Consider the following 12,447-nt stretch of genomic DNA (forward strand, 5'->3'; position numbering starts at 1 on the left):
ACCATCAGCCGGTACCGTCAGATCCTGGGGCTTTGGCCCCAGGATCTACATCGAACGAGCATCCCTGCTGTGTACTATGCGATAACCGCAACCACACCATAAAGGACTGCCACGCCACATTGTCCGCCCACGATATCGGACACCGGCTTGCTGGAAAGAACCGTTGTTTTAAATGTGGCAGAGATGGCCATGTAGCACGAATGTGCCGCAACGCCGCGTGGCTCAAGTGCACGTTAGGTTCTAAACGTCACCTTTCCTTACTTTGCACGATATGCAAACAAGATAGCTACTACCCGTTTCCGGAGAGCAGCGATCCACTTGTCAACCATGATGCAACGAAAAGTGTCAAGCCGCCAAAGACAAGTGCTCCAGCTAGTAGTGATACGTCTGCACCTGTCTTGATGCAAACGGTCACAGTTTGGGCATCCGGAAACCACAATTCCCCGTTAGTTCAACTACTGCTTGACACCGGCAGCCAGAGAACATTTATTCGACGCGACCTGTCCAAAAGGCTCGACCTGCCTTCCCTCGGGACAGAAGACCTCTCTCTGTGGACGTTTGGCACTTCTAAGTGTCTTCCCCCCCCCCCCCCCTTACAGCTGTCGAAGCGTCAAGCTCGAACTTCATAGTCGCTTTGACTCCCGCAGCGTCACCGCAGACGCTTTGGAGGTATCGGAAGTCTGCACCGTGAAGACACCAGCCATCGGACAAGACCTCCTCGCACAGTTGCGTGAACGCAAGATGCTTGTCGCAGATGAGAATCGACTGGGCGATCGGCCAATACCGACAATCAGTGTTCTTATAGGATCAGATTACTATTGGCGCATACTGACCGGAAGAATGGAACGTCTCAGCAGCGATCTATGCGCAGTTGAGACGGTCTTCGGTTGGCTGGTGCAAGGCGTCTACCCAGTAAGGCCCACCAATGCCTTGCCTAATTGGAACTCCAGCGCATCAGCCCTATTCCTTGCGTGTGAGCGGAATGGGAAAGCAAGACATGACATTGCTGACCCGACGGAGATGTGGCGACTCGATGCAATAGGGATCACCGAACCTCAGGATACCGCCGGTGTTTTTGACAAAGCGCCAGTGACTCACTTCACACAGTACGTGGACGAGGAAGCTGGACGTTACGTGGTTCCTCTCATGATAAAGAACCAGGAAAGACTGACTAGCATCAATCGAAGTATGGCCAAAAACCGCCTCAGACGCCAGCTTCAGTGCTTCGAAAGGCAGCAGGAGCTACTCCAGCAGTATAACCGCACCATCAGTGAGTACTTCAAAGAAGGTCACGCCCAACGCGTCGACACCTCTCTAGAACCCGAAGCGGCGGTGTACTACCTTGCGCACCATGCAGTCATCCGCCGGGAAGCTATCAGTACGAAGATACGCGTAGTATTTGACGCCTCTTCCCATGAACGTGGCGAGTCATCACTATTTGTCTTGGACAAATAGGTGAAACTTGGTGCCGAGCTCTTGCAACTGCTTCTACAGATCAGGATGAATCCAATTCTTTGAAGGACATCCGGAAGGCTTTCCTTCAAATTTCAATTCGACCTGAAGACCGCGATGCTCTCCGCTTTCTATGGGTCGACCGACTGCCCGGCGACGAGGGGAAAATACCTTCCATCGTCGAATGACGAATGACTCGTGTGCCCTTTGGAGCGCCGTCTAGCCCTTTCCTTCTATCTGCTACTTTGCAGCAACACTTCGAAATGTGGAAAAAGACTCAGCCAATAATAGCTACACGCCTAAAGACATTATTCTACGTGGACGACCTCATCATAGGAGCTTCCACTGAAAAAGAGGCCCTCGAAATCTACCGTGCTGCATTGGCCATCTTAGCAGATGCAAGTCTGGAGTTGAGAAAGTGGTGCTCCAACTCCAGCGTTCTTTGCCGTCAATTCGTCAAGGACAACACTTCTCTCGACAACATTGGAGAAGCCAAAGCAACAACAAAGTTGCTTGACTTAATATGGGACCGCGACGCTGACGATATCGTGCTTACCACCAACGCCGTTACCGAGTATGTCGCAGCACACTTAGCCACGAAACGCACCATTCTGCAGACATTCGCAAGAATCTATGATCCGTTAGGCCTCATGGCTCCGTTAATTATTTGAGCTAAACTATTGTTTCAGCAGCTGTGGCGTAGGAACTTACGGTGGGACGAACCATTACCGGAAGACGTCGAGAAACAGTGGGAAGGCTGGACATCCGAAATACTGATGCTCTCCTCGTTGCGAATTCCACGCTGCGTCATCTGTCACACTCCGCGACAGTTTCCACCGTTTCAACTTCACCTGTTCTGCGATGCAAGCCCACTGGCATACGATGTAACCATCTACATGCGCTACGGGATGAGAGGAGGAACATTTAGGGTTCAGCTGCTCATGAGCAAGTGCAGGGTCGCACCGCTGAATACGACCTCGCTGCCATGCCTAGAGCTGCTTGCGTGCCTGTTGGTTGCCAGGCTTTGGAACTAACTCCGAGGAATTCCAGAAACATCCAGCTGTCAGGGCGTGTTTTGGAGCGACTCATCAATACAGTACACTGGATTGCTGCTGACGCGAAACGATGGGAGACTTTCGTGAGAAACCGTGTTCTCGAAATGCAGCGCATGACTTCGGGGTATTCTTGGAGGCACTGCGCAGGCACCGACAACCCAGCAGAGTTGCTCACGCGTGGAGTAGCCGCCCAGTTATTGACGCGCAAGTTTTGTTGGTGGACGGGTCCTACGTGGTTGTCACAGCCGCATTTGCAATGGCCTGTGAATATTCGTTCTGCTCCTCCACCGGATCCCCTTTCTAGCGAGATCAGTGAAGAGATACACGCTTGCCCCACCGCAGTAGTGGCAACCCCTGCGCCCCCGCAGGAGCCACTGCTTGAGCTTGCAAGCTTTGGACGCCTCTCCCGATTACTGCGAGTAACGGCTTGGATCATTCCGTTTCGTCGGAGCGCTTCGCAGAACACGCCATCTTGTACCGGACCACTTACGGCGTCAGAGTTGGACCAGGCGGAGATGTATTGGTTGAGGCTTGTCCAATATTCCACATTCGCAATCGAAGTCGCGGCCTTGGAGGAAGGACAACGAGGTTCCAACACCTCCATTCTGCTGACGCTACAGCCGTTTCTCGACCGTGACAGAATACTTCGTGTAGGAGGCCGACTGCAGCAGCTGACGACCGAGAGGAATTGAAGCATTCCATCTTGCTTCCTGCAGATCACCGGTTCACCGACCTTTCGGATGATGCAACACAAGTAAGACTCCTACATGAAGGTGTTCAACTTACCCTCCTTGGCCTTCGGGAACGCTTTTGGATCCTTAAGAGGCGTCGCACAGTGAAGCGCGTTCTGAAAGCGTGCTTAGCATGCCACCGATTGCGCCTACTTCCCGAAGCTGCCCCTGTAGCACCCTTGTACAGGGAAAGAATTAGTGAAGCAACACCTGGAGCTGATCACAGATTTGACAGCGCAAGCCTTTTTGCTAGCCTTCAGACGCTCTGCAGCAAGACGCGGCATTCCTGCTATCGTGCACTCTGAAAACTGGAAAACATTCCGCTGCAGCGCCAAACATTTGTGCTCCCTTTTCGAAGACAACGTTCAAGATTATGCCAGCTCTCACCGAATCCAATGGCGCTTTATTGTTGAATGTGCGCCGTGTTGGGGAGGCTTCTGGGAGCGTGTGATCCGCACAATTAAGGGTGCACTAAAGCGCTGCCTGGGACGGAGCAGTTTGAGCTACAACGAGCTACTCACCGTGCTTGCTGAAGTTGAGGTGGCAGTTAACTGCCGTCCGCTCACCTACTTTGAGGATGACGTCACATCCACAGAAGTTTTGAGGCCCTCACAATTAGTCGGCAAGCGTCTCGTCACTTTGCCAACAGAACAAGAAAACCCTGCTCTTAGTGCTGATGTGCCTGACCTTCGACGACTAGCTCGGCATCGGGAACACCTGCTTCGCAGGCTTTCAAATCAGTGGAAGAAGGAATACCTTCTTTTCATGCGAGCTGCTCTCCACAGCAAGCCTGTGCTGTCATCTAACTGAAAGCCCGACGATCTTGTCGTCGTCGAGGAGATAAACACTCCGCCTATGGCATGGAAGATGGGCCGCGTCGTTAAGGTGTTTCAAGGAAGAGACGGTATTGCGCGGTCCTTCCTGATATTACTATTGAACGGCCAGATACTGCGACGTCCTATACCGCGGCTTCATCTCCTGGGGGCGCACACGTGCAACGCGGCCGCGGGAGTGTGATGAAAACTGAAGACGACGAATAGGAGAGAATAATGCGTGAGACGAAGGCTCGCGCTAGCGCCATCTTGCCCAATTGGTTCAATGAACCGCAACCGACGGACGTCAGTCCCTGTCTCTAACAGCGGTATGGCCGAGTCGGAAAAAGTGGGACACGACCTAAAAGGGATAGCATATGATGCATTCAATCTGCTAATCTGCAAGGACTGTGACACAGTAGATGCCATCATTCAGGAGTGGAAGCGTTTTGAAAATGCTAAGAGTAGATGCATTGCCCATCAGTTCGCTCGTCTTCGCCACACGGTAGCAACATCGTCGTGCGAAGACGCACCTGAGCCGCAGCTGCCACTAACCGCGGGACACGTGACGAGTATTATACGGTGCGAACTTGAGGCTCTATCACCGGCTTCCCAGTGCTCCCGTGTCTGTGAGTTTAGCTCTGCCATGGTAGCTCTTGTCTTAGCCATCATTTGTCAGGAGCTATCCAATGCTGGCCTGGACTCTATTTGCGCCGTCGCGTCTTCCCGCCCGTCTGACCCGTTTCTCAGTTTTGTATGCCTAAGGCCAGAGGCTGCGTACCGGCAATCCAGCCGAGTGGAGAACCGATCCATTTGCTTTAATTGGCTTCGGATTGGTCATGTCGCACGCTATTGCAGTAGCCGGTGGTCTTGGCCTCATGCACCATATTCTCATAACTAGCGCCCTCAGACCGATTCTGGCCGCTTCCAGCCTTACCGCGAGTCCCCTCAGGACAACGGCGATGACGCTCCGACCATGTCGTACCGTCGTTCACCATCTCCGCGTGGTCGCCAGTCCCGTTCGCCGTTGTCTCATTGGCCCATCGTCTCGCTCCTCACGATTCCGCCGCCCTCCATCGCCGGCTGGACGCCTCCCTCCGGAAAACAAGACGATGCAGTTCCCAGAGGTGAAGCTGCATTGGCGACTCGCCCACAAAATCCTCTGAAACCTCTGCCAACTAGACGCAACTTACTTGACGTTCACGTGGACGGTGTAATTGTCGCTGCTCTCGTTGACACGAGCGCACAGATATCTGTGACGTGTTCAGAACATTGTCGTCGCTTGAAGAAAGTCCTCACACCGCCCGTGTTATCCACCATCCGTGTCGCCGATGGGGGAACACTTCCAGTGCTAGGATGTGCTCAGTGCTCATAAGTGTCGCCGACCGCTCCACGACTGTGCTACTTTCTGTTCTAGAGCAGTGCTCCTATGAAATCATCCTCGGCATGGACTTCTTATCAGTCCATTCCGCTATGTTTGATTGTGGCAGTGGTGCGCTCCAGCTAGACTTGCCTCTTCACTCTGACGCTCCGCCCACACGCAAACCACGTCTGTGGTCCCTCGATCACGTTCAATTACCACTTCAAGCCGTTATGTACGTAAACTTGACGTCCCTGCCCCCCCCCTCCCCATTTCTCATGGTGATTACTTGCTGACTCCAATAACCGAAGTTCTATTGGCCCGAAATATTGCCGTTTCTCACATCTCGTTACCATCACTAAGAACACAGTGTCACTGCCCATCTTGAGCTTTGGCTGGTGTACGCGAATTATCCCGCTAGGCATGGCTCTGGCTAACGTCCGTGCTGTCGACGAGCATGCCAGTTCTCCATTCGCTGCTGACGATTTTTCGCCCTCTTCTGCGGCCACCACCTCGTGCAGTTCACCTGATATTGGTTTTAACAAAATGATAGCGCCTGACCTCGTCCCAGCAAATGCTGCCAATCTCCGGCACATGTTGATTTCCTATCGTGACATCTTTGACTTGGATGATCGCCTTTTGGGTCAGACATCCGTTGTAACTCATCCGATTCATACAGGATATGCCCGCCCTATCGCAGACGTCCTTACCGCGTTTACCATGCTGAGCGGCAAGTGATTCAGCGTGAGGTCGACAAGATGCTGACCAAAAACATCATTGAACCTTCCTATAGTCCCTGGGCATCAGCTGTCGTCCTAGTAAAGAAGAAGGATGGCAGCTGGCGCTTCTGAGTTTACTACCGTCACTTGAACAACGTCACACGTAAGGACGTCTAGCCACTGCCGCAGATCAATGACGCCTTCGATTGTCTTCATGGATCTACCTACTTCTCATCCATCGACCTCCGCTCATGATATAGGCAGATTTCTGTCGACGACCTGTACCACGAAAATACCGCATTTATTACACCAGACGGTATTTTCGAATTTAGAGTTATGCCTTTTGGCTTATGTAATGCTCCCGCAACGTTTGGCAGAATGATGGACTATCTGCTTCGTCGCCACAAATGGTGGACATACATGTGTTATCTAGATGATGCAATCGTTTTTTCACCAACATTTGTGAGCCACCTGACTCGGCTATCACCTTTGCTCGGCGTTTTCTGGTGAGCTGGCCTTCAGTTGAACTCTTGGAAGTGAAGCTTCAGCCGTCGTGAAATTCGGTCTTAGGTCACCGTGTGAGTTCTCGTGGCGTCCAACCTGATCCCTACAAAATCAGTGTGTGTGTAAAAACTTTTTATTTACAAAAGTCCTGAGGCTCGACTATTTCAAGTCGAGGCGGGCCGCTCCCACGATGTCACCGTTAGGCCCAGCCCTTCAGCGACATCGTGGGCCCTCTGGACAGCCCATAGCTGATCTTGAAAAGATGAACTCTCCTAGCATCTTCTTCCAATGGAGCCATTCTTCTTCAGGGTTGGTGAGAGTCGCAGGGCATCCCGCGAGCATGTGTCTGATCCCAATGATGCCATTGCACGCATGACAATCTTTCTTGACCTCTCTTTCTGGATACATTTTATCGAGGTGGTACGGCGTGGGATAAGTTCCTGTTTGTACTAGTCTCATTGAAACTGCCTGAGCCCTGTTCAGCTTTGAATGTGGCAATGGAAATTGTCAGCGTCCTAGATAGTAGTGTTTAGTAATCTCGTTATATGTTAATAAATGATCTCTAAATTCCCCGGCCTTCTGGTGGACGGCTCGGTTGTGACTGTCACGGGTAGCAAGTCCTCGTGCCAAGTCATGAGTAACCTCATTGAGGTTAGCCCGGGTCTCGTCCACTTCTCCCATATGCGCAGGAAACCATTGGATTTCAGTTCTCATACTCATAGTGTTTGCAATAAGTTTAGCTGCAACCGCGGCCACGTAACCTTTATCGAAACCCTTTATAGCAGCTGTGGAATCGCTGTAAATAAAACTCCATTTATTGTTCCTGGCTAGAGCAATTGCCACTTGCTCCGCCACCATGGAATCTTTGGTAAATACAGTGATGGCATCTTGCACCTTCCCTTGAATGTTTGCTACTACGGCAGTATATGCTTCTTTCCCTGTCACCCAGGCAGCATCTACGAAAGCCGCCGGTTGATTCTGCTGTTGAATCTCCCGCAAGAGTGCTTTAGCTCTTGCCTTTCTCCTTTGGATATTGTGCTCTGGATGCATGTTTCTAGGGAGGGGGGTGGTTCTAATCAGATCCCTAATCTCAGCTCGCAACTCCACTTCATCCTCTAGTGGGCGCCTTGACCTATTTAGCTCTGCACCTATTGCAGGTAGTATATTCCTGCCGGCTCGTGTTTTTGTCAATCTTTCCTGTTGCGCAAGCTGCTGAGACTCCGCAATTTCCTCTATTATGTTGTGCACCCCTAGACTCATCAATCTCTCGGTTGCAGTGTTAATCGGTATCCCTAGGGTAGCTTTAATGAGCTTCCTAATCATCGTGTTAAGTTTGTTAAGTTCTACCTGCGTCCATTTGAATAATCCAGCAACATAGGTGAAATGACAGAGAGCAAAAGCATGAACTAGCCTCAAAGCACTGTCTTCCCCCAGGCCTCTGCGTCTATTGGTAATTCTCCTTAGTAGCCTAATTACTTCATCGGTTTTATTTGAGATGTGCTGTATTGTTCTATAGTTCGCATTATTCGCTTCTATGTAGAATCCAAGAACTTTGATTCCTTCGACTAGCCTGATTGTAGTTCCTTCGTGAGTGTGTAAGTTCACTCTGGGCTCGTCTGTCAGGGTGTAACCTCTTGGTTTTCGACCTCTTCTACGATGTTTCAAAACCAAAAGTTGATTATTGAGCTCCATATCTTTAAGTGTATTCTCTACAATATATACACTTTCCTGTAATCTGGCCTCCGTCTGTCCTACATTACCTTTGGCACTCCATATGGTTATGTCGTCAACATATATCACGTAATGTATATCCTCAATTTTCTCCAAATTTCTGGCAACCCTAGAAATTGCTAAATTAAATAGCATGGGCGAGAGTACTGCTCCTTGCGGGGTGCCCCTATTTCCCAAGTTCTTTGCCTCAGACTTAAGCTCTCCCAACATGAGGTGTGCAGACCTATTTCTGAGAAAGTCCTTAACCATGTTAAAAAATCTCTTGCCTAGCCCCATATCAGAGAGAACGTCAAGTATGGCCTTATGATATATGCGGTCAAAGGCTTTTTCAACGTCCTAACCCAAGAGCGCTCTCGTGTGCACTAAGCTGGCCTGTACGAGCTGGTGCTTGATCAGGAGCATAGCGTCCTGAGTCGACAGCCCAGGGCGAAAGCCGATTAAGTTGTACGGTAAAATGTCGTTTTGTTCAACGTATTTCGTGAGTTGATTAAGAATAACGTGTTCCATAGCCTTACCGAGACATGATGTTAGCGAAAAAGGACGGAGGTTGTCTAGAGTGAGCTGTTTACCTGGTTTTGGTATGAGGATAGTGTTGGCCACCCTCCATTCCTCCGGATATACCCCTTTCTTCCAGAGTTCATTGAAGTGGTCAGTTAGATAAGTGATTGATTCATCATCCAGATTCCTAAGGATCTTGTTAGTTATTCCGTCGGATCCCGCCGCCGACCTACCGTGAAGACTGTGGAGAGCCGTCCTAATTTCGCTCTCCGAAAAGTCGCGGTCCATTTCCTTACATATCCCACCGGAATAATCATAGCACTCATCACCATCGTTCGGTCCCTTAAGCGGGAGATATTTGGCAGCCAATCGATCCATGATTTCCTCCTGAGTTCTATCCCGACTTTCTTGATGAACCAACTTAGCTATTGCTGTTCTTTTGTTCGCCCTTGTTTCATTTTCGCTAAGCAAGTGCTTGAGGAGATTCCAGTTACCCCCGTGTTTAATTCTACCATCAGCTGAGTTGTAGATCTCGTCCCATTGCTGCTTTGCGAGTGTCTTCGAGTGTTCCTCAATCTGCTTATTTAGTTGCGTTATCTTCTTCCTAAGCCTTCTGTTGAGTCTTTGCGTTCTCCATCTTTGTACTATACATTGTTTGGCCTCAATCAAGTGCGCCAGCCTGCTATCCATAATCTCAACGCTTTCCTCTGTCTTGATTTCTTTAGTGGCCTCTTTGACGTCCTCTCTGAGCTGGTTGACCCATATCTGAAAGTCCTCTTTCTCAGCCCCTAATGTTCCCATTTCCCTTCTTTTTGCTCTGACTTTCCTAAAAAGGTCCTAGTCTGTGCACTTGAAGAATCTAGCTTCCTGCTTCGGCATGCCTATGGTTATATGTAAGATATAATGATCGCTGCCGAGAGCCATATTCGAATTTTCCCAACTAGCTCCTCTTGAGTTGTTAAAGAAAGTGAGGTCGGGTGTGGAGTCCCTGCATGTGGACGTGCCACAACGGGTGGGATATGCTGGATCAGTGATCAGGCATAGCCCCAGATCTACGGCAAGGCTCCACAGCCCTTCTCGTTTTTTGTATTCCAGCTGTATCCCCATGTGTGATAGGGGGCATAAAAGTCCCCTCCAATAATGACCGGGGCAGTTTTGGCAACCGAAAGTGCCTTGTTGAAGAGTGCTCTAAAGCTCTGTCTCATGTCGTTGGGACTGCTGTAAATGTTCAGACAGAAAATGCTTTGCGCCTTGCCTCTATTCGTTTCGAGTATTATTTCTACTAAAATACATTCAATTTTGGAATGTCTAAGGTGAATTCTGTGCTCTATGTATGGTAGCTTTTTATCAATGAGGGTTGCCAATCCCCTCCCTGTTTTTTGCCCCTACATGTCGTTTTGTACCCAGTAAGCTTGACTTCATCCGCTAAGGTTTCCTGCAACATAATTACCTTTGGCCTAGCCCCAGATGATTTGATTAACTGTCGCAGTGGTGCCTTTTTGTGTTGGAATCCGCGACAGTTCCATTGCCACACAGTGAATGCACGATTACGGTCCATGATTATTGGACGAGTCCGCCTTCCTATTACCTGGTAATGTCCTCTTTGTGATGGCTCCTGATGTTCCTGGGAGCGACTTTACACTCTCCACCTCTGATGGCAAATACTCATCGTCATCGCCATCCCCTCGCGCCTCAATTTTCCTAAGTCGTTTTTCCGCCGTTAGCCTCCATTTACATAATTAGTCTACTTTAAAGTTAGTCTTTTCCGTTGTCTCTCTTATCGCTTTAATTGCCTCTTTAATTTCATTGAGTCATCCTCGGAGCTCACCGCCCGCTTTTTAGGCGCAGGGGAGCTACCTTCTTCCCCTGGATCGTTGCTTTGGCTTACAGGTCTAGCTATTGCTACACTAGCATGGTTCTGCTGCGCTTTCTTTCAAAGTTCTACTACCTGTTTGGTCAATTCTTCATTTGCTTTTCTTAAAGACGTTACTTCCTTAATCAATTGCTCTATTCTGGCATCATTGCTTCCAGCCACCGCCGCCGTGACGTCCCCAGCGACCCTCACCGTACATTTAACTTTGTTGGCCCAGGCGGTCTCAGGTGTCTTCTTGCCACCAGGTGCTGAGCCCCTTTCCTCGAAGCGCACCTGAGCCTCCCTTGACTTGGAACGGCTTCTTTCCCTGGATTGCGAACGGCTTCCTTCCCTGGATTACGAACGACGCCTGGATCTAGTGCGGCTCCTGGAGCGTGAGCGCCCCCTGGTGCTCGGGTGATGGTGGGGCGCCGGCTGCAGCTCCTCCAAAGGCGCCCTCGTTATCGACCGGGATCTGTTGCGTTCTCTCCGACGAAGTCGTACAACGTACGGGATGTGGAATCTTTGCTTACATGACTTGTCACCAGTTGGATGATCCCCTTCACAGAATTTACACTGAGGCACGCACACGTGGTCCTCTCCTGGGTTAACAATCCCACATCCTCTACATTGAACAAAGTCTGGTGTCGGGCACACATCTGAGCGGTGCCCTACCCTTCCGCAGGTATAGCAAACGTCAAATTGCTTCCTGAATAGGTAGCATCTCACTAGAGTGGACCCATATCTAACAAAATTGGGCACTTTGAGTCCGTCAAAAGTACTATGACCGAACCGGAAGTCTTGATGCGCTTGGCAGCCAGCGCAAGTGGGTCCAAGTCATGCACGATGTTCCTTGTTATTATAGCTTGCGTATCCCCGATGTCCACTCTTCGGATGACCCCTTTGCACGCTGCATGTGGTGCCGTCTCGTATGCATTCACCTCGTATTCCGCTTCCACGATCTTGAAGGACTTGATTCTGACGTATTTCGCCGCATGTTCGGGCTTGGGTGTGCTGACTACAACGATAGTCTGAGTGAAGTTAGGGCAAACAACGTCTTCGCGGGCTTGCTCCACCGTTAGGCCTGACGCCTCAATAACTGCAGCACCAATGGCCGTGGTGCTCACCTTGTTCAAGTTAAGTCCTCCTCGTGGCCGTATGATGATTTTGCTGTGCTCCTCCGGCAGCTGGGGCATCCTCGAGGCCTTGCCAATCCGATTCTTGATCGCTCCGATGACGGATCCTCTGCCGCCGCCGGCGGCACTGCCATGCTCTTGCTGACTACGTGGCACTGCGCTTTTATCGTCAACGGCTTTCTTGGTAGTACGGGATCTTCGGCTAGTTACAACTTGCCAGCCTAAATCCTCCTCATCATTCCCTTTGGATCCAGCAAAATCGTCGTCTTCCATGCGTATATCCGTCATGCTCATGGGGCAGGTAGGCCTACTAGGCCCAACGGGCCCTAGAGAAAAAGTCCCGTATAATTGCGAAAATGCAAGTCCCACCTCGAATCTTGGTATCAGGCGATTCGCGGCGACTTCAAGGATCCGATGAAGTACTGCTTTCCGTTGTAATCACTAAATAGCCAGCGCAGCATAGAGAAAAGACGGAGCTGAGGTAAACACGTCCGCTCCTTGACTCATCTACAAAATCAGTGTCCTGAAACATTTCCTTGTGCAGTATTTGGCCAAAGGCGTCCGGAGCTTTGTTGGCTTGTGTTCTTATTTCCGGCC

This window comes from Dermacentor silvarum, chromosome 3 (assembly GCF_013339745.2).
Source record: "Dermacentor silvarum isolate Dsil-2018 chromosome 3, BIME_Dsil_1.4, whole genome shotgun sequence".
NCBI lineage: Eukaryota > Metazoa > Arthropoda > Arachnida > Ixodida > Ixodidae > Dermacentor > Dermacentor silvarum.